General features: G+C 38.7%; 1 protein-coding gene across 1 annotated transcript in view; it reads left to right on the top strand.

Annotated features, from left to right (window-relative positions):
• Nucleotides 1–24204, top strand: part of LOC122791308 (troponin I, cardiac muscle-like) — a 337956-nt gene that overhangs the window by 69365 nt on the left and 244387 nt on the right. The window contains exon 2 of the mRNA XM_044059010.1: nucleotides 22481–22522. The gene's annotated coding sequence lies outside the window, so the exon portion shown is untranslated. The remainder of the gene's footprint in view (nucleotides 1–22480; nucleotides 22523–24204) is intronic.

Raw genomic sequence — 24204 nt, 5'->3', positions numbered from 1 at the left:
GCAACTGCTTCCTGTAGGCTCCTGTATTGTTTTACTAAGACATTGCTAATGTGCTATTACGCCTTTCTGGTATAGTCTAATCCTCTTTCATAGGCTCACAGGTTCACAGGAGGTTACTAGGTTAATGGCCCTAGAGCCCTTACAAACCTAGCCATATCTATCCCGAGTTGCCCCAGTTGTCGTTGGTTAGTTGAGTGAAGTTCACGCAGGTAAGGGTCTATGGAACTTAATATTGACTTCAGGAACATGGGCACCACCCCAGGAGTGAATTTGCTGTCACCCATCCATCAATCTAGGATGCATTTGAAGAGGGTCAGAAAGGGGCTGTGTTTTATGTGAATTGGTAGCTTGTTCCAGAAAAGTGGCAGTCTCTGGGAGATGTAGCCATCTTTCCAGCATGACCTGTTCATTTTAGAGGCTAGGTTAATATCCCTAGATCAAGTGACCCTACTGCAGTTTGATTTATGAATGTGTAACATTTGCATCAGGGCTGGGTAATAGACTATCCTGTAAGCCAGGCACAGGTCACCCCTTAGCAATCTGTAGGAGACAGAATACAGTGACAGGACTTTCAGTCTTTCATGTAAGGCATGTTTTATGTACCCTGTAATTTTACGGTGAGAAAACTCTGTGGTCTCTCCAAATTTTGTAGGTGTCTGGTGTGGTACATGCAAAAGGGAGCATTGTGCTCCATTATTGGTCTGATGAGGGCCGAGTGTAATGGAATTATAACATCCTTAGATCTAGATGTGATGCCTTTACTTATAAGTTGTGTCACATAGAATGATTTCCTTACTACTGTGGATACATGGTGGTTAAAGTTCAGATTGCTATTAATATGAGTACTCAGATCACATACCACTGGGTTTACACTTGGGGTGGGGGGGGGGGGGCTGCTGCATATAATGTAATTAGCAGGGATGTCAGCTTTCCAAAAGGGAATAATAATGCATTTTTTTCATTTAGCTTTAATCTGTTGCTCTGGCACCAATTATCTGTCTGCATTAACCCTGTCTGCACTATGTTAACATTGTTGGGGGACTCAGTGACCAATTTGCAATTGTCAGCGAACTTTACAGCCACAGGTCGCCCAAGTTTTCCCGGACTTCTTAGAAATAAAATTCCAAATATTAAGGGGCCCAGCACAGAACTCTATGGTATTCCACTGGTAACTGATCTTTTGCTAGAGGTGAAGTCACCCACTTTGACAGTATGTGTCCTGTTGGTGAGCCAGTTGGCTACCCATCTGGTAATGTAGGGGTTAATTCCCTATTGTGAGGGTTTCCTCTATAAAACGTGAGTGAGGGATTGTGTCAAATGCCTTGGCAAGGTCAAGATAGATGGTATAGGTTCATAGGTTCATAGGTTCATACTAGGCTATCTGCCCTAGGCATTTATAAGCCTAGCCAGAGTGTGTTTGGCTTTCGGCAGCCATTTTAAATTAATTTTGCTATGCCTTTTTTTGAGGTTAGTATACTGTGCCTCTGTCTAACAGTATGCACTGTCTTTCCCTCATACAGGGCCTTAGTAACTTTCTCAAAGAAGTCAACTATGTTTTATAGGCATGATTTACCTTTAACAATTCCGAACTGGGTTGGGTGCAGAGTTTGCAGATTACCTCTGTCCTTGTTAATAAGGTCCATGATGATTCATTCCATGGCCTTGAAGATGAGGCTAGTCAAATTTACGGGCCTATAATTCCCAGAGTTAGTTGATGGTCTTCCTTTGAGAAGAGGGATTACTGTTGCTATCCTGCATTCCACAGGAACATAGCCAGTTTTCAGGGTGTGGTTAAACAGGGATCCAAGTGGGTCTGCTAGGCCATGTTTTAAGTTGCTTATGATGTGACCTTGGATGTTGTCTGGTCCCACTGATGCTGTGTTTTTGGCCTTGGAGAGTGCTGAGATGACCTACTGTCTTGAAGTAACAGGCTGAGGAATGGTGGCAGGTATACTTTGGGGGATGACTGTAGGGGACAGGGCGGGGGGGGGGTGAAGTTTTCTCCAAATCTGTTAGCAGGTTTATTATTACCTCCAGTTGACTATGGATGGTGCCATCCACAACCAGTTCAACACATAGCTGGGTATTCCATTTTAGATTTTGGATGTAGCTAAAGACTGCCTTGTGATTATCCTTAGCTTGGGAGGCTATTTTTATTTTGTAATTAGCTTTGGAGGATGTGACAAGATCTATAATTTATTTGTTTATGCTAGAGAGGGGTTTCTTCCTCTGCTGAGCCAGTTCCCTCTTGTTTTTGGACATTAGTTTATTTCTCTTATTGTGTAGCCTGTTTATACTAGGGGTCCACCAGGGTGACGTGCTTTTTTTGGCAAGCCCTGGTTTTAATCCAGTCAGGTACAGCCGATTCTATACAACTGTTTAAGTGGTTATACAGGGCATTGGTGTACAGCTCTGCATAGGAGTCTGTTATCTGCATTCAAGGGGGCTTTGAAACTTCTTATACCATCACTTAGCAGGCAGTAATTTGTCTTAGAAAAATTCTTAGTCATTTTTAAGTTTGATGGGGTATCTGGTGTTATAATTACATTGAACCAGACTGATTTATGGTCCAGTCTTACCAGGGAGAACATCACATGGGGGGGGTGCAATACTCTTCATGTTAGTGACTACTATGTTCAGGACATTTGAGCCTCTTGAGGGTGTGCTGACTAGCTGTTCCAGAGCATTTGCATTGGCAAAGTCCAAGAACCTCTGAGCCAGCATGTTTGTGCTCATGCATGTTTCCCAGTTGATGGTACGATAACTAAAATCACCCATGAGTAAGGTGTTGGGCTGTATGGTAAGTGACTCTATTAAGTCCAGGTATGCGGCATGCTTTTCCTGTTTCATGGTGGGGACCTATAGCTAGCTATGATGTGGTAGGGGGCTTTGTCTACAGTTAATTAGACATAGAGTAGCTGAAGAAAATCATACTGTTTGACCAGTCTCGAGGTGTACTTATCCTTAATGAAGATGGATAAACCTCTTCCTTTGGTTCTTTCATGCTCAGTTTGTGGTCTGAATGTATGGAAGGCATTGTAGCCCTGTACATCTGGGTTGCTTTCCGTGCCTTTGAGCCATGACTCGGTGACTGTACAGACATTAGCATCTTCCAAAATGAGGAGTGCTCCCAGAGAGTGCAGTTTTTTGTTTAGACTCCTATCATTAAACAGCAGTACCTTAAGTTTATCTACAGAGGATTTTGTTATGCTGGGAGGTTGTTTTTTTTTTTTTTTTTTTTTTTTTTTGACACTGCCTAAGAAAGGCATAATAGGGGTGGCTAATGCCTTTTCCAGTATCTGAAAGCCTAGAGGAGACAGGTGCAGAACATCTCTGACAAAGCAGCGTGACCTGTCAACCATGTTTTCCCAGGATGACAGATACTGGATCCCCTTGGACTGACACCAGAAGCTAAGCCAATTGTTAAAGTCAATCATTTTTTATTTGTAAAAATAGAATAATGCAACCACCAAACGGTAAACACCCTCAGTTAAAGTAGAAATAACTAATAAAGTCCAAACGAATCTGGTAAACTGAGGTTGAAGCAATGAGATGTGAAATCCAATAAATCTTCAGGGAAACAAGCAAAACTAATAAATTTTATTCCAAACAGACAAGCGCTTTCGCCAATAATAGCTTCATCAGGTCTATCAAGTACAAATGGGTAAAAAAACTGTTTTTATATATGATCTAACAATTCAATCAAACTTAATTGCATCACACATTTAAAACGGAAATGTCACTTCTTTTAAAACCAAATAAATGAAACGTCTTATTCCTTTTAATGCACTTGTACAATGATCCTACTGTATGTTAAATATATGCTAGTGTATATGTGTGTAAAAGTAAATATAAGTGTGTAACAATCATCATACATACATAACGAGCATAGTGAATCATATACATACATATAACTTTTTAACATATTTCATACAATTTGCCTACATATACGTTTATATACACAAGCATGTTTATCATGATGTAAGACCAGACTGTATATATGTATAGGTAAATATTAGTTGTTAATGTACAGATAAATAGAAGCGACTGCAGTTTCTATAATATTTTCATACATTCACAAATACCCTTGAGTTTTTAATATATATTTATACTAGCACTTTTCATAACATATCTTGCACAAGCACTTTACGACCTACATATAAATGCACTTGTGAGGCTACACATGAACATATGAGTTCAATGATCCGGTTTATTCCTCATGTAGACTTTCTCATATAGATTCTTACATTCTGTCATATTTCTATCATGATTGTTACACACTTATATTTACTTTTACACACATATACACTAGCATATATTTAACATACAGTAGGATCATTGTACAAGTGCATTAAAAGGAATAAGACGTTTCATTTATTTGGTTTTAAAAGAAGTGACATTTCCGTTTTAAATGTGTGATGCAATTAAGTTTGATTGAATTGTTAGATCATATATAAAAACAGTTTTTTTACCCATTTGTACTTGATAGACCTGATGAAGCTATTATTGGCGAAAGCGCTTGTCTGTTTGGAATAAAATTTATTAGTTTTGCTTGTTTCCCTGAAGATTTATTGGATTTCACATCTCATTGCTTCAACCTCAGTTTACCAGATTCGTTTGGACTTTATTATTTTTTATTTGTATTATGGCATCATCCTTGGAGAAGGTAGAATGCTGCTTAAGGCTAGGCTTATACCTGCCTGTGACACATAATCAGAGAGCTCAGTCATGTCTCTCTTCATATAGTCCAGTGACGTATGTCTCAAGTCATTTACCCTCACATGAACTATGACAGAGTCATACTGGCACTTGTGATTAAGTGACTTGAGTGCTTGAGTGACTTGATGGATCCTGGTACCTGACAGGCAGCTAACTGTAACCCACTCTTTGTCAAGCCTAGTGAGGAGAACATCTGTGTGTCTCACAATGGAGTCAGCTGTGAGCAATACATTAGGTTTTATGATGTTACCCCTTACGGGCTTATTTGTTGAGACACTGGTGCGTGTGTGTTATTATGTGTTGTGGTTGTTTTTTGCATTATGTGTGTAAGTGGTTTCCGTCTGGGAGGCCTCTGATCTTTTGATAAGTTACTAATGAGTGCTGTTTCATATGTGGTTTATGTGTTGTGGTTTCCATCTGGGAGGCCTCTGATCTTTTGGTAAGTTACTAATGAGTACTGTTTCATATATGGGTTTATGTGTCATGTCCTCATTTAGTGTGGGAAGTGTGTTTGTGCTGACCACCTGTATGGCATTCAGTTTGTCTTTATGTAATAGTCTTGCCTCCAGTTTCATAGTGTAACTACATCTCTCACATAAAGTATTTGTTTGTTTCAGGAGTAAGTGGTTGTCAGTGTACATGACACAACTGCTACATTGCCTCAGGATGCCCCAGTCTGTCAGATTGGCCAGAGTGATGATGGAATAATGCCCATCCATGATAGCAGACACTTACTGTATGTTTTATTAGTGAAGGGAAGGGTTAATTTGATAGGACTGTGCTGGTAGTGCTGAGACTACAAGAGGGGACCTATAGTTTGTGTAGGCTGAAGTTGATCAATAAGGCAACACTGCTCAGTGTGCAACTGAGATGCTCCTAGAGCAGCAGAGAAGCTTGGAGGGGTTTCACTGACAGCTGTTTAGAGAAAAACTAAGCTTATAGGATTTTGTGTCTATACAAGGACTCAGCTAACCATGGCTGTGCTAAGAGCAGCACCACACAAATGCAAGACTTAAATATGACCAAAAATAAACAGGTTTTAAGCTAACTACCACTCAGGCAAACACACAAGTCTACCACTAGCAGTCCCAACTCAAACAGGTTAGATCAGCATGCTTCTTCCACAAGGGTGCAGAAAACACCTTCTTAATGTAGAACAGCTGGTTTGGAGCTGAAGTGTAACAAGACCACACAAACTAACTACAACAGCCCTACAACTAACATATACAATGTAATACAGTGTTAACTAACTACTTAATATAGAATAGCAGGTTTGGAGCCGAGATGTAACAAGACCACGCAAATTACCTACAACAAACAGCCCTACAATAACATATACCATGTGATACAGTGCAATTAACTACTTAAAGCAGCAGCAGACAGTACATTTTTTGTAACTGCTAAAGTCACAATATATAGAAAAGTGCAAGAAGATACTTAGAGCCCTTTGTGTGCTTTCCAGCTCGGGGAGACCAGGGAGACACCCCTGCTCCTCAGGACTACCTCAGATCAAGCTTGCCCCATGTTGTCCAAACTGGCAATGCTCAATATCCATAGGTAAAACATAATGGACCCCCTCACAGGAGGGGGGGGGGGAGAAGAACATCCCTGACTCAGTCATCCCATGGTCAAGAGGCTCAACATAAAGGTGGGGGCTGGAGGGAGGAAAGGATGAACCAGATGGAAAGAGACAACACAGATTTATCATTATGGTGAGTACATACATTTCGTACATGAAGTTGTCTTTTCCATCTGGATTCAATCTATGGAACCGAGTCCCCAGCCATGTAAAACTCCTAAGGCAGTCTCATGGAAGGATATTGCATAATACAGTGCAACTGAATGAATTTCTGGACCTTGAATGATTGTCCAGTTTATAGTGGGGCACAAAGGTATGAGTTCCAACCCAGGTGGCAGCTACACAAGTTATCCAATGCAGCTCTAGAGAAAAAAGCTGTAGAACAACAACTCTAGTAGAATGAACTTTTGCTTTGGAAAAGGAAGCAAACTTCTGTTTACACTTTCCGAAACATTAGATTCTGCCCAAGTAAAACTTCAATTGTCTGTGTACATGAAGACAATACAGTAAATATTCCCCTTTTGGGAAAAAAAACACTGGTAAGTGAATGGACTGATTCAAATTGTTATCCATAACCACCTTATAAAGAAAAGTTGTGTCCATGCAGGGGGAAACCCAGATTTTATGAAAGACCAAGTACAGAGGTGCCGATGCGATGGCTTGTAGCACTGACACCCACTTGGGGGAAGTAACCACCAGAAAAAAAATTAAAGGCTTCCAGGATAAAAACTTCAAGTCAACCATAGCAGAAGGTTCAAAGGGAGGTGTAGCCAACACCTGAAGTATGGAAGGCAAATCCCATAGAGGGACAGGAGGAAATAATAGAAAGGTACCCTTAAGGAAAGCCTTCAAGATTTTGACAGTCGCTAAAGCATATTATCTCTACCAATGTGGAAATTGGAAATGGCTGCCAATTTTACCTTAATAGTAGAATAACTACAGCCTGAGTGAAACAAATGCACTAAGTAGTCAAAAATGACCTAAAGGGATATCTAAAGGTGCTGAAAAAGGACCCAAACCTTTGGAGGCAGCCCAGCAAGCAAAATGATTTTACTTACTAGCAGATACTCTACACGTACAGAGTTTCTGAGAAAAACACAAAATATGCACTACTAACAAATTACCTTAACTCCCTCTGGACAACTCTTCAGGGTCACTGAAAAGGCCTCCTGGAGAAAGTTCCATGAAACTCGTAACATGGGGGCAGCATCTATTGTGGTTACCTCCTCTGCTGCAGTGGAAACCCTCAGAAGGAGAATTAATGGAATTACAGTCAAAAGTAGATAATTTAAAGCTTGATATTCAAAATGGAAACACCAACTTAATAAAAGAACTAGAAGATACTAATAAAAAATACTCAGAGATGCTACACCACAAAACAATGATCAACTTAAAAAAAATTAAACTATGTTACTATTCAATGAACCCTAAAAACCAACGAAGAATAGCAAATAGGACTAAAAAGATTATTAAAACAAATCAAATCAAGGAAATACATAATATAGAAACCAAAAAGAAAGTATCTGATTTAGAAGGAATACTAGAAGCTTTTAGGCTATTTTTTCATAAACTTAATAATCAAAATGAGAAAACAGAAACACATTCAGCATTGAAAGCCTTTCTCAAAAACAATGTTAAAGTTAGGTTATTAGAGGAGCAGGTACAACTAATAGATAAACAAATAACAATGACAGAACTTAAATAAGTTAAAATTAAACAAAGCTCCAGGTATAGATAATATCACCCCAGAAATGTTTAAATTACTATCAAATAAGGCTTTGCTGTTGTTATTGAATGTCTTTACATCAGTTAAAAATGGTAAAGACATTCCTCCTTCTTGGAAGTACACACTAATATCACCAATTCTGAAACAAAATAAAGATCCCAGTGAATGTTCATCATACAAACCCATTTCACTTCTTAATATAGATTATAACATTTTTATGACAATACATGCTGCTCGAATAAAACAATTACTACCAATTTTGATAGAGGAGGATCAAACAGGTTTTATAAAAGATAGGAACACTAATGACAACATTAAAAGAATTCTTTCCTTAATTGATTATATAAATGTCACCAAAAACAAAATGAATGTTATTAGCTTAGACATAAATAGCGCATTTGATTCAGTAAACTGGGATTATCTGTGGTTAGTTTTAGAAGAATATGGCTTCTCAAACAACTTCACTTTGTTAATAAAATCATTTTATGAAAAATCATTGGCTTATATAAAACTGGGATCTTGTCTGTCTAAATCTATTAAAATAACTAAGGGCACAAAACAAGGCTGCCCTCTTTCTCCGTTATTGTTTGCGCTAGTCATTGAACCCTTAGCAAATAATATACGTATGGATAAAAATATTGAAGGAATACAACTAGACAACAGCCGAGAGCTTAAAATTCAACTTTTTGCTGATGATATTAAAAAATAATAATAGCAGTTTAAAAGCATTATGGGACTCAATTCAAAACTTTCAAAACTTTTCAAGTCTTAAATTTAATGAGAATAAAACAAATGTATTGCTTATAAATACTAATAAAAAAGATCTAAATAAAAAATACCATAAATATATCTCTACCTATAATATAATTAAATACTTGGGAATTATAATAACTAACAACCTAGATACTACAATTGAAACAAATTATAAAGAGACCTTAAATAATATTAAAAATCTAATACAAAGATGGAATAACTTCTTCTTTTCAATGGAAGAAAGGCTTTATATAATTAAAATGATCATATTTCCAAAAATTCTTTATGTCATACAAGCTTGTTCTTTGCCACCAGCTAAATCGCACCTAAAACAATTAAATGATTTAATGGTAAGATTCCTATGGTATCCAAAAAAAACAAGGATAGCTATGAAGTATCATCTAGATGATTGGGATATAGGTGGCATAGGTTTACCAGACAAAGAAATATATTTGCATTCATCCATTATTAAAACAATATCATTATGGCTAAATACAAAATATACATCAAAATGGAAGCTAGTTCATGAGAGAATCTGGTTAAAATCAGGATTTGTAGTAGCAAAAAAGTATACAGATTTCATACCAAACAATTTTCTATGGCTGATGAAGGAATATATGATTATACATAAGAATAAAAATATAAGTTCCAAATACATTACTTATACATTAAAAATTTTCCAAAATCTTATTAATAGCAATCCTGATATTAAAGCATGGTCATTTCTTTTATATCCAGTAGCGTACACAAGGTAATATAATAACATTTAATATGGAAGTAGTCAACATGCTTAAAGAAAAGGGATTAATATATTGGCATCAATTGCTAAACTCTGGAAAACCTCTGACAATAGACCAGATTAAACAGAAATTAAATATGGAAGATAGTTCGTGGTTACATGTACAAGAATTAAGACAGTATATATTAAGCAAACAAGAAACAATGCAACCATCAATAAGACAAAATGTTCCTAACCTTATAGAACATATAATATTACTAACGAATCAACCCATTACTGGAAAGGGATACTTATCATCTATTTATAAAACAAACAAAAAAATAAAAATGCGTAATAATGACAAAATATGGAATTATTATAGATCAGTTAATGGACATGTGCCAAATGACAGAGATAAAAAACTAATTCTTCTCTCTCCAAAGCAGACATCACTTTCATTACATTGGAGACTTTTTACATGGCAATTCATACACAGGTCTTATGTAACCCCTCATAAAATGGAACTAATGTTTAAGAAAAATATTGGCTGCTAGAGATGTGATTTATCAATAAAAGCAGACTGGCAACATATGTTCTACAAATGCCATTTGATTAAACCATATTAGGATAAAATAAATTATTTTCTGCAAATGGTATTCAATGATAAATTCCAGATTTCCAAATCTATTATTTTGTTTAATGCACCTGTACCCGACTGTGTGCCAAGAACAAAATATGTAATCTTATGGACTCTCCTAGCTATTGCAAGGAAGAACATTACATCAAACTGGAAATCCAAAGCTTCTCCAACTTTTAAGCAATTCATGAATATGGTGTCAGCAGTATCGTAATTGGAAATGAACACTATTAAAGGAAGAACTGAAAGAACTGCATCATTATACGTAGCATGGCAAAAAGTAACTGAAATACTGGAGAATAATGACTGCAGCAGATTATAATCAGGAAACAATTGTATAGAAAGTCAATTATATGTCAACAATAGACACCCTTGTAAATACTTTATTTTGGTTTTAATGTTTGATATCTGTTTAGAGGTTTTAGCCTACCTTTTTAAATAATTTGTAAATACTTAATTGTCATAAATAACCTGCATTCATGTTTTCTTGTTTTTGGAAATGAATAAAAATATTAAAAAAAAAAAAAAGAAGGAGCTTCCTGGTAAGACTGCTGTGCTTTCCTACAAAAGAGAAGTTCCCCCCTTCTGGTTCCAAAAGAAGGTCTGTTGAGGAGTAGCACAACATACTTCCATGGCAGACAGTGTCTTTCCAATCTGATCACTTACGGTCAAAGTGTCCTTAACCTTGGGCCCAAAAAGAGAAAAACCTTAGATGGTGGCATTAATAAAGGACATCTTGAAGCAGTCTGGAGAATTACACAGCCTCATTCAAGTGTGGTGATTCATGGCAATGGTGGCACCTGTAGCTCAGGATGTGCCATCAGCTGCAGTAGACAGCAGATGCATTGACATGTTAGGAAAAGACTGCAAAGTGGATATTTGATTCTCCAAAGTTTTATGAGACTCCAGAGTCTGCTCAGCCTTAATTACCTTTGAAACTTCTGACACAATGTCATGCTGAAGTCTCATGCTGAAGTCTGGTCAAGTGAGCAAGATATTTCAATGTCCTCAGTGCAAAGGTGGCTGATGTGTAAGTTCACTTCTCCAATTGGTCCAATGCCTGAGATTCCCTATTCAGGGGATGAACTGTGGAACTTTGCATCCACAATTGGACCCTAACTCCAGTGTTGCCAGTCCTTGGGTGGTGCGAGAATCTTATCTGGCTACTAAAGGATCATTTTCCTTGTATCAGACTCCTTCTGGGACACCAGGTCAATATGGGCATCCAGAGGGGGAGCCAACCAGGATGTGGATGGGCTGACCCTGAAAGTCTACTGGAATACTAACTCCTCTGGAGGTGTGGCTTTGGCATGCCATCCCCATGTTGTTAAATCAGCTCCAAAAAGCTGCCAAAGGAGGCATCCTCAGAGGGGGATTTTGGGGATCTCTCTCCTTCCTTGAGGTCAGTGTCCTTGGTTTGGTACTCTCTGGAAGAGTCCAGGTGCTTCCTCTTGCACCACCTCTTACCCCAAACTTCCCACCTGGAGACTATACTGGGGAAATGGTAGAGGCCAAGGCCCTAGAGTAAGGGCAGACTGGAGACCATCCATGACGAGCTGTCCCAGAACAGGCTGAATCAAGTCCACAGGCACAGATGTCGAACAGGGGAGGGACACTAGCTGTGTCTGATCATTCCTTCTGGTGGGAGAACATCCTCTCCATGATGTGAAAGGCAGAAACCAAAGCAGGCCAATGGAGCCATCAGAATTAGGATGTGAAGACCCCAAGGATGTACTGGACCTGGTGGCCATTCCAGCCTGCCCTGACACCAAGACTAGAGCTGAGCTACCCAGAGCAGAGACCCTGAGTGGAATGGATGACCCTGAAACAGGAATTGTCAAACTTGATCTGGACACCCCTGCCTCAGTATTTTGGCTCTGAAGCCCACTTGGCCCTGATGTGGTTGGAGTCAAGGAAACCAATGTAGGGGGTTGGTGCAAAATTAGGCAAGTCATCAGATCCAACCCTAAGGGAGGAAAGACAACTGACTTCAATGACCTCTAAACTGTCAGGCCTGAGAGAGGAAACCAGTGTAACAGAGCCAAAGCTTCAAGTTGAGGGACTGAAGCCAAGGGGATAAGTCTTAATTGCATCTGTGCCTATAAAAATGACCACATCAACTCATCCAACTCTGCATGTCTTAAACTCCTGACTGCCCAGGATGACCAAGCCAATGAAGCCACTGAAGGAGACTCAGATGCTCGCTTACTGGACGATGGCTCCAATGTCTGGAGCCAAAGCAGAGAAGCTTGGATCCAAGGTGGAGATGGAGATGACTTCAGTGAGGACTCCTGAGGAGTAGAAGGGGAGATGGGGAAAAGGTCCTACCTGAAGGAGCATCCTTGGACAAGAAGGGGCTAGAGGCACTGATAGCATTAGATGGGGCTGACAATGTGGCTGAAGCCACCAGAGAGCCAAGGGTCTTGGGACCTGCAGATCTGATAGACCAAATGAAGAAGAGAGAGCTGAATGGTTTTGGTCTCCCTTAGTTGCTTAGGGGACCTTAGAGCCTTTATGATCCTTATTAGACTTCTCCCCTTTGTTGGAGGAAGCTGAAGAGGAATCATCACAGGAAGAAGTCTCTTCAGGACCAGCTTGGCCCTCGTCTCATTAATGGCATAGGCCTGAAACTCTTACAGCCAAGCTCATTTCAGGAAAGCATTCGAAGCTGGTTTTACTGATCATGGTAATGAGCTGCCAGAAGAACCAGCAGGAATCACCAAAACCAACCTCGAATGCTTTTTTGAAATCAGCTTGTCTGTGTTTCTTTCACAGTTTTCACTCTTTTTTTTTTACTTTTTAGAGTTAATAAAAAGCATTCTTTTTTTAAAACATCTTATTGTATATTTTTATTTCTAATTCAAAACTCAAAACTGCTACACTCAGTCCATTTTCCTTTCTTGTTATTTTTTTCTTGTAAGTTGTTTAACTTGTCTTTAATAAACTTAATATAACAATACTTAAAATAAATGTTATTGTTTTGTCTGATGTGTTCAATGTGATGTTCATTTTTAAATGCAGCATTTAAATAAATGTTGCAAAAATGTAATGAGTTGTTTCTTAACTATGTCTGACTTTCACCTGTAATTAGAGAATTTGTCTTATTGTCAATAATAGCCCTTAACAGCTCTTAATTTTGCAGTTCTTAATTTTGCAGTTTCAATCCTGCTTTATGAAAACAGTTGCCAACCTAATATCTAACATGCTTCTGTTATACAGGCAATACTACAATGAGTGATTTGATATCATCTTTCAGTTTGGTACTAATTTTCTGTGCTTACTTCCTCACTTCTTTGTATTTAATTAACAAAAAATGTATGCTGCCTTCAGTGTTTCCAAACTGATAGCACTGTCTCATTGTGTACATAATGCATTTAATTGTTCCAATATGTCTCCCAATGTCTGACAATATAAAGATGCTGAACTATGAACAAGCCACGTGAGTTGTAAGCAAGTGCTTTATAACAGCAATCCAGTCAGAAGACTAATATGTCTGTGATGGTCCCCTGTAGTCAACCTATAGGTCCCACCACAAAGTAAAACAGTTTTTAAAAAAGAATTAAAAAAACATAGTAGTGTACTAGAAGGGAACAATGAAAAGTATTTTAGTAACAATATTTGTGGGCAACTTGAAAACTTTCCCCTTAGTCTCTTCACACACACACAACATTTCTTTGCTTTTTCTGATGGTTGTACTCAAGCTATTAGAGTCAGACTCTTGACTGCTGTACCAGTTAGATATCACACAAGCTTATCACTTGGTTTCTTATACTCGATAGTTATTTTTTCTACATTTGTATTTTTACAACCTGTGTTCCCTCACTATTTATTTAATTGTTTGCTTACTTAATTACTTTTGTTGACATATATTAGAGATTCAACAACTCTTTCTTTCACTTTTTTATTTTTTAATTCTTGTTTTGTCAAATGACACTGAGCACAGAATGGTGGGTGGGTGAATAGTTGGGCAACAGGTGGGTGTTATTTTCAGGTCAGGCTATGTACTAAGTCACTGCTTCTGTCTCACAGATGACTTTAGTACCATGATAAAATCCATAGGTTCTCAAAGAATTTAATCCTGATGAGTTATATAGCTTCTACGCATACCTATAACTATGGAGAACTTATCTGCAGCAACACAGATAGTGCTAGGCTCACCTACTGGTACCAGATGGAGCATTCAATAGTACCTCCAATGATCCATGTCTGGCTGCACCACATTTACCTCCAATGATCCATGTCTGGCTGCACCACATTTACTTACAATGATCCATGTCTGGCTGCACCACATTTACTTCCAATAATCCATGTCTGGCTGCACAACATTTGCCTCCAATGATCCATGTCTGGCTGCACAGCATTTACCTCCAATGATCCATGTCTGGTTGCACCACATTTATGTACAATGTTCCATATCTGGCTGTACCACATTTACTTCCAATGATACATGTCTGGCTGCACCACATTTACCTCCAATGATCCATGTCTGGCTGCACCACATTTACCTCCAATGATCCATGTCTGGCTGCACTACATTTACCTCCAATGATCCATGTCTGGCTGCAACACATTTACTGCCAATGATCCATGTCTGGCTGCACCACATTTACCTCCAATGATCCATGCCTGGCTGCACCATATTTACTTCCGATGATCCATGTCTGGCTGCACCACATTTGCCGCCAATGATCTATGTCTGGCTGCACCACATTTACCTCCAATGATCCATGTGTGGCTGCACCACATTTACCTCAAATGATCCATGTCTGGCTGTACCACATTTACCTCCAGTGATCCATGTCTGGCTGCACCACATTTAGCACCAATGATCCATGTCTGGCTGCACCACATTTACCTCCAATGATCCATGTCTGGGTGCACTACATTTACCTCCAGTGATCCATGTTTGGCTGCACCACATTTACAGCCAATGATCCATGTGTGGCTGCACCACATTTCCCTCCAATGATCCATGTGTGGCTGCACCACATTTACCTCCAATGATCCATGTGTGGCTGCACCACATTTACCTCCAATGATCCATGTCTGGCTGCACCACATTTACCTCCAATGATCCATGTGTGGCTGCACCACATTTCCCTCCAATGATCCATGTCTGGCTGCACCACATTTACCTCCAATGATCCATGTCTGGCTGCACCACATTTACCTCCAATGATCCATGTGTGGCTGCACCACATTTCCCTCCAATGATCCATGTCTGGCTGCACCACATTTACCTCCAATGATCCATGTCTGGCTGCACCACATTTTGCTTGATGGTTGGCTAGAATGCTTAAGACTGAACAGTCTTTCTCTAGATAGGAAAGTAAGAGCTAACTGATAACTGTTCACTATCTGGTGAATGCTGAGAAATGTATCTCCAGCCTGCTCATGCCATGGTGCTAGTAGCCATCTTAAGATGCATTTGGGACTGTAAACTTTCTAAGTGATAAGTGATGTCAAACACTGATAGAATAGAATATTGCTTTTAGGAAGTGATGAGGTGAACCTATGAGAAGCATTTCCGTGGTAACTATATGGCATGAGCAAAGAGACTTAGCGCCATAAAGGTAAGTGCGAAGCTACTGTTGTTGGATAAAGTCGATCCCTTATTTGATAGAAATCTCTAAAGACATTAAGTAACAGATGGGGTGGTGCTCCATCCTGATGTACCTGAAAGAACACCACCTCACAGTTTTGGCAGAAAGCAAAGCAAAGCATGCTAAATAAATTATAATGGTTTCAGCTAATAGTAGAACAAGTAAACTCATCCATCTACCTGCTTTACTGAATAAACTACTTGAAACTTCAATAAGGTGTCTTTATTCATTGCACAGGGAGGGTATCAGAGAGACAGCCGCCAAGATCTGCTAGCTAAAGTAATTTTGTCTGGACTAATCCTAGGTACTCAATTGCTACCTTTATATTTATTGGCAACAACTTAGAGATAGCATTTGTTTTAGCTATTGTTAATATTTGTTAATTGGGGTAGAAGACATCACTTTTGACCCATTTCAGTCTCATCCCAGGGAGAGTATCATACAAGCAAAAAAATATATAACTTTGGTAAACAATTAAAAAAGGGTGACTATAACATGAGAGATACGATGAGTGGAAGGTAGCTTTATTATTGGAAGATAATGCTATTCTTTACAGTTCTAGCAAATTCCAGTTGTAGGAGAAGGTATCGGAAGTGTTGTAAGTAATATAGTGGACGAGTGAGAGAAGGAGACGTAAAAGACTGCAGTTTAAGAGGGGAAAGAGTGAAGAGATTTACTGTATGTTAGGGATAGCGGAAGGCAGAGATCTCTTTAACTATGACGTGCCAATTTCCACAATCCTGATGATTACAAATGCTGAAAAATAAAGCCTAAGACAGAGAAGGATGAAAGGATTAACTTTAAGTGTTTTTTTTTTTTTTGTGGAGGCAAGTCCCCCCACTAAACTTATATATACCAACTCCACAATTGTACCAGTTTGTAAAAGGAAGAAATCTTCCAGAAGAGGTGAACCATTGCTGGTCAATACTTAGAAATTGCTTTGGCAATGATTTCCCATGAAAAATAGAGATCGAGATTTATGTTCCTCAGCATTTTTTTCTTGGGGCTACTTTTGCTTGAGGAATTTCACTTCAATCATTTGCAGATGAGTTACTAGAGATCAGTCAGTGTGATTGGATGAGTGCCCCTTGCATTTGGCAAGTACCTGGAGATGGCCTTTTAGCTTGGATTGAAACACAGGATGCAAGAGGGGATAGATCCCCATCATTTCAGAGCAAGTATGGAAAAGCAGTGTTCTGTGCACATACTGTGGGGACAGAATGGCTTTGATTTCTGAGGCTTTATGAGGTTGACTCTTTTATTAATTGGGAAACTGGGGGATAGTTTGTTGTTTAGTAACTTAAGAAGTTGTGATCCTAGCAGAAGGTCTGTTATCTGTTTCACTGGTAGCCAGTTAGCTCCTTCTATTGTTTTGCAGTCCTGTTCCTACTTGGGGTCAAGGGTGATTAATCTACATATTTATCAGTGATACTCTGAATAACTGTACAGTTACACTACACAGGGTGGGCCATATTCTGTAATTGTACAGTTACACTACACAGGGTAGGCCATATTCTGTAACTGTACAGGTAGACTACACAGGGTAGGCCATATTCTGTAACTGTACAGTTACACTACACAGGGTAGGCCATATTCTGTAACTGTACAGTTACACTACACAGGGTAGGCCATATTCTGTAACTGTAAAGTTACGCTACACAGGGTAGGCCATATTCTGTAACTGTACAGTTACACTACACAGGGTAGGCCATATTCTGTAACTGTACAGTTACACTACACAGGGCAGGCCATATTCTGTAACTGTACAGTTACACTACACAGGGTAGGCCATATTCTGTAACTGTACAGGTACACTAAACAGGGTAGGCCATATTCTGTAACTGTACTGGTACACTACACAGGCTAGGCCATATTCTGACTGGGCTAATAGAAAGCCTTTTCCTATGGTTGTCCTAGTAGATTTGGTATGAAAGAGAAAGATTTTGTTAGCTTAAATGGGTAGGGTGTTGATATTTTTCCTTGAGTTGTTTAGATGTATATTGAAGCTCAGAGAGAAATTAAGCCAGATACCTAGGTATTTTAGAGTCAGTGTTTTCTGTTGGAATGTTGCTGTGGTCCTTGATTTATAAAATGTATGTGTTGATAAATGTTTATTTAGTACCGACTATCAAGATTTTGTTTTGGTTGAGTTGAGAAGGAGTCTTTTGTTATTGGGCCATTCGATGAGTGAGAGGAAGTCAGTTTGTAGCCTGCTGAGCAGCCATCTGTCTTACCTCAACAACTAGAGGGAAGGTAGCAGAAATTACAGCTTTATATTAAATAAAACAGATTAGCCAAATAGCAAGAACAACAGAAAAAGGCAAAGTAATGTTATTAAAATCAGGAATAGAAAGAAAGATTTGGGTGCTGAAAACTAGTTATATTAGGATTCCCATCCAGGGTCTCATAAGCACCTGCACTGGTTGGTGCATCTCAGAAAGCAATGCCAGCACACACCTTATTAAACGTCCACTTAATAACTAAATTTCCTGCAGAAAGGATGCAGTTAGGGGCACATACAATTTTCCGACCAAGACAAGCAGGATTTACATAATAAAAGCAGGTGCAGACCAGGGGTCTTGCACTTTTCCCCCTCAGGTTATTTTTGTTACTTACTTGTATAGTGCCGCTGTGTAGTACAGGTTTGCAGTGTTACATGTAGCAATTGCAGTGGTTACAGGGTTCTGATAGAGCCATTGTATGTTTTATTTATTTTACATTTGTTGACCGGGCTAGTCTAGCTGAAGATATTTCCATTTTCAGTAGAGGCCCGAGGAGAAAAGCTCCACAGAAGTAAAAATGCATACGGAAAAATCAACATACATAAAAATAAAACAATTAGTACACAGGTTAGTAATAACAAAAACAGCAAAACACTTCAAAACTCTTCAATATAAATTACTACTACATGAATTAATTACTACCACACACAGAGAAATCCAAAATAACATTATACAAGATAAAAAATACTTGTCAGATAAAGATACAAAGATAGGAGGTAACAAAAGTAGAGTAATAAGAATAAGGTAATATTAGGAAGGGATTTGATGAGAAAAGAGAGCAAGTTAAGATAGTTAACAGGTAAAGAAGCAGTGAGAGGATGAAGGGGGAGGAAAAAGAAAGCCAGGTGGAGAATAGATTGAAACAAGAAGTAAGAGAGATAGTCTAAGGTAAGTAGTACTAGTGGAAAGTTAATCAGGTTTACAACAGGAACAAAGCCAGTGATTTTGGAAGTGCAGTTTAATATTTTGTTTGAAAAGAGGCAAAGAAGAAATCATTGTTATGTTAGTAGGTAACAAATTCCATTTTGTACCTACAGAATTGGTGAATAGGGAGTCACCAGCAGTGTTATTAGATTTTATAGAACTAGTCAAGAGTTTACTAGAAGAGCGGAGAGAGTTTAGATTGTTATAGGGGATTATGAGTTGGGAGAGTATAGGAGTGTTATTTGGTTGGTACAGTATTTTATGGGCCAAAATGAGTTGATGGATAGCAAGATAGTTTTGAATTTCCAGCCAGCCTAGTAGTTTCAGGTTAAGACAATGATGGGTTCTGTAGGGGTTACCGGTAGCGAAGCGGGCAATGTTATTGTAGCAGGTTGCCAATTTGTTAAGGTTGTTTTTCTTGAGGTTGGTAAAGATGGGTGAAGCATAAAGAAGAGTAGAAATAAGATGGGAGTGAGCAATCCTAGTTCTAGTAGATGGTGTAAGAAATGGTCTAATTCGATATAAGGATCCTATTTTTCTGTTGACTAGTTTTATAGAGTTGTTAATATGTTGGTCGAAAGAGAGATTATTATCAATGGTAATACCTAACAGTTTAGTTGTAGAGTCAGGTGAGATGACAGTGGCACTGTTGGAGGAGATAGTGAAGTTTAAGGGGGAGGTCCTGGAAGTGGGGGTAAAGAGAAGAAGTTTAGTTTTTTTAGCATTTAGTAAGAGGAGTCGACTGGAGAACCATGTTTCTACAGTATTAAAGACATTTTGGATAAGAGAGATAAGTTCTGGGGTAGAAGATGCTGAGCAGATGAGCGTAGAATCATCGGCATATTGAATGCAGGTTGCTTGAGGGATTATTGTTTGAAGATCATTAATGAAGAGGGAAAAGATAAGTGGCCAAGGATAGAGCCTTGTGGAACTCCGATAGAAACAGGCAAAAGAGAAGAAATGTGGTTATCCCAAAGAACTGCTTGTTTTCTGTTTGTGAGATAGGAATTAAACCATTTAATGGCTGGGGTATCAAAAGAGAGAGATTCAAGAGTATTAATTAATAAAGAGTGGTTGACCATATCGAATGCTTTAGAGAGGTCAACGAAGAGGGCAGAAGAGAGTAAGTTGTTGTTACGGTTCTGATTAATAGTGTCTACAAAGGAAAGCAAGGCAGTCGTAGTACTGTGATGTGGTCTAAAACCATGTTGACAGTTTGCTATAATACTGTGAAGAGAGAGATATTGTACAAGTTGATGGTGGATACATTTTTCCATAATTTTAGCCAAGGGTGAGAGGAGAGCAATAGGTCTATAGTTAGAACAGTCAGTGGAGTTTCCATCTTTATGAAGTTGGATAATATGAGAGGCCTTCCAGATATCAGGGATGATTTCTTCTTTGATGGTCCTATTTATGAGAATAGATATAGGATATGCGATGACCTTGGCAGCCTTTTGAAGAAATAGTGAAGGGAGCTTGTCAGCAGAGGGGGTGCAAGGTTTTAGTTTGTGAAGGAGTCTGTAAATGTAAGATGTAGAGATAGGATGTAGAGAGAATTTAAAGGAGGAGTTAGTAAATGTAAGATGTAGAGATAGGTTGTAGAGAGAATTTAAAGGAGGAGTTAGTAAATGTAAGAAGTAGAGATAGGATGTAGAGAGAATTTAAAGGAGGAGTTAGTAAATGTAAGATGTAGAGATAGGATGTAGAGAGAATTTAAAGGAGGAGTTAGTAAATGTAAGATGTAGGGATAAGTTGTAGAGAGAATTTAAAGGAGGAGTTAGTAAATGTAAGATGTAGACATAGGTTGTAGAGAGAATTTAAAGGAGGAGTTAATAAATGTAAGATGTAGAGATAGGTTGTAGAGAGAATTTAAAGGAGGAGTTAGTAAATGTGAGATGTAGGAATAGGATGTAGAGAGAATTTAAAGGAGGAGTTAGTAAATGTAAGATGTAGAGATATGTTGTAGAGAGAAGTTAAAGGAAGAGTTAGTTAGGTTACTTGGTGGGCAGAAGTTGTTGGCATTTAGTTGTTTAGCTAGAGCTTGTATAGTTTCAGTGAAGAAAGAGTTAAAAGCATCTGCAGTTTGTTGACGGGTATCAGGGTCAGCATTAATTGGGGAAGGTGTTTTGGAGGTTCCTGGGGAGAGGAGTTTATTGACTGAAGACCAGAAAAGTTTAGAATTATTAAGATGATTTTGTTGTAGTTCGAAGTAGAATTTTTTTTGTCAGATATTACTGCCTTTTTAGTTAGATTTCTAAGCTGGCGGAAGTGTAGAAAATCAGGGTTATTTCTGTGGGATCTCCATGAGGCCCAGACTTTATTTCTAGTGAGAATAAGTTTTTTTGTTTCATGGGAGAGCCAAGGGGCTGTATTAGATTTCATTCTAATAATACGTTCAGGAGCATGTTTATCAAGAATGGATAAAAAAGTTGTGTTAAAATAGAGTACTGCATTTTCAAGAGGAAGTGTTTTTAAGGGGTTCCAGTTACAAGCACCAAGTTCAGTCTGAAACAGGTCTAGATTAAAATGTTTGATGGTGCGTAATTTTCTTATAATGTGGGGGATAACACAATCAGCCTTTTCCCTTGTTATGAAAGTTAAAGAGTGATCACTAACATCATCAGGCAAGGTTCCTGCTTTGTAATTATGTTTGACTCTGTTTATATGTATCCAGTCTAGAATGCTTTCTCTATTACTATGTTTATTGAGCCTAGTAGTTGAAGTAATAGTTTGGGTAAAACTATGAAGGTTGATATGAGATGAAGGGTTTTCAGCATTAATGCTATTCCAGTCTATGTTAAGGTCGCCTAGTATAATGGTTTTTTGAGGAAAAGTAGCAGATACCCAACTAAGATAATTTTCTAGGATAGGTATATTGTTACCAGGTGGCAGGTACATACAGATGATATAAAGGGATTTTTTTTGAATTTAATTGAAGTTTAGCAATGATGGCTTCTATCTTGCTATCTTGAGTTGGAGAGGCTGGAACTAAGGCTGGATGTCTTACCCCTACATGTGTGGAGGAAAGATTGCTGGGATGTAATGATTTACAGCAAGATGTAAAGCTTTGCACATCACTTGAGAACTTTATGACTTTGTATATCACTTGTAAAAAGGTATTACATGCAATACATTGCAGGTCATTTGCATGCAACAAAAGTAAAAACAAGGCTGAAGGTATTGTGTATAAACTGCTCTTTATCATTTAATCCAGATTGTGAAAAAAATAATTGACATTGAAACAGTTGCATCATTAGCATATATTTTTTTTAATTTAATTCCTGCAACCAAATCTGAAGAACATGTACAATTGTCTCTATTGCTTGAAAACAGGTTTACCTTAATCCCCCCAAAAAGAAAAAATGAATACTGACCAGTTTGACCCAAATATATATTACAGGGAGCCCATCATCATCCTTCTGTAGTCCAGGAAGTACAGGATTTATAGCAAATAAGATGCATGAGGGTTTAAACTGCACTATTAATTCATTAACGTGTTTTTTTTCTCTCTCTCATTTTTTCTCTGTCTGCTATTCTAGAGGAAATCCAAAATCACTGCTTCAAGGAAACTACAACTGAAGGTAAGCGGAGGTGTCGTCTTTATACAGCCAGATAAGGAACTAATTCTTCTGAAAGTAAACTGATGTTCTATAGCTTTAAACTCAGTACATGGTTATGGTTTGTAATTTTTAATTTGAAAGAAGATGAAATCTTGTAAACTCTTAATAAATTTGAGTACCTTTGTGGAATTTATCTAGCTGAAGTCTATTACAGTGCAAAGGGGGCTGAGAACATGAAAACAATTGAAGGTTTATAGCTGAAACTTTTATAACACCTTTCCTGGTTATGTCAGCTTCCACTACTGCTGACCAAAGTTAGGAATGGACACCGGCTGCAGGAATGTTAGTAAGAGAAGAAAAAACTAAGTATCACTGCTATACGTCTTTTGAGGAAAAGAAGCCAAATACTGTAGCCAGGACAAGATACAAGTGGAATTGCCTTGGCATAGTAAAGCCTTGCTGAGTCTGTGGTGGCTGCCAAAAAAGCAATTACTAGAAAATGAAAATCAAAGTCTAAACCAGCTGTACCAGAAGGAGTAAATATAGTAACAAGAGCTATAACAACTATTATTGGGATCTTTACAAAAGGATAGGAGCAAATTACATGTAAAAAATGGGAATTGTGGGAACAGTACATAGGTTCATAGGTGTGTACTAGACTAATGGCCCTGGGGCCTTTACAAGCCTAGCCATAGGATTACCCTGGCATTGTGCCACCTGACCTTAGTTCCCAGTGCCTCTGTCGAGTAGAGCCACTGGAGTGATCCCCTGGGTAAATTTTCTATTTCCCATCCACTCATTGTGATTTCTCTTGAAGAGGTGCTCTGCTTGACATGTATGGGAAGTCTATTCCATAGCATGGGCAGTCTCTGGGTTATGGACCCGGCCCTCCAGTACGTTCTGTTGATTGTGGTAATGAGGTTGAAGTCTCTGGAGCATGTGGTGCGGAGGGATTGGGATTTCTCTAGATGTAGCATTTCTAACAGAGCTGGGTCAGACATGGCTTTGTAAGTCAAGCAGAGATCGCCTCTAAGTAGGGATATGAGACAGAGAATAGTTGTAGTTTTTTTGAGTCTGTCCATATAGGACAAGTGTTTAGGGCCTAGGATCCTCTTTGTGAGGTACTTTTGCAGCCTCTCCAGTTGTTGCAGGTGTCTAGTGAGGCACATGCCAGATGGGACATTGTACACAATGACTGGCCTAATGAGGGAAGAGTAGAGGGAGACAATGACCTCTTTCTTCCTGGATGCAAAACCTTTAGTAATGAGATGTGCCACATAGAAGAACTTTCTGACCACAGTGGCAATGTGGTGAGCAAAAGAGAAGTTGCTGAAAACCTGTGTTCCCAGATCTCTTATAATACCTTCTGTGTTCAGTGGACTACCATCAATGTGGTAATTCATGGGAACTGGGTTTTTCCCAAAGGGGATGATGACACATTTTTTTGGCATTGAGCTTAAGGCCATGGTTCTGACACCAGTCGTTGGTCTCAGTGAGGTAATTCTGTAGGATGTCAGCATCACTTGGGGAGTTAATAATAGCTCCCAACTTGCGATCGTCTGCAAACTTTGTCAGCCAGAGTCCCTTCATGTTGGCCTGGACTTCAGAGAAGTAGATACCAAACAGGAGAGGACCCAGGACCAAACACTGTGGGACTCCACTTGTGACTAGTCTGCTGTCTGACTTGGAGTCAGCTACTTTCA

Source organism: Protopterus annectens, chromosome 17.part0 (genome assembly GCF_019279795.1).
Source record: "Protopterus annectens isolate FY-2018-M chromosome 17.part0, PAN1.0, whole genome shotgun sequence".
In the NCBI taxonomy this organism is placed as follows: domain Eukaryota; kingdom Metazoa; phylum Chordata; order Ceratodontiformes; family Protopteridae; genus Protopterus; species Protopterus annectens.
This window is presented reverse-complemented; position numbering and strand designations above follow the sequence as displayed.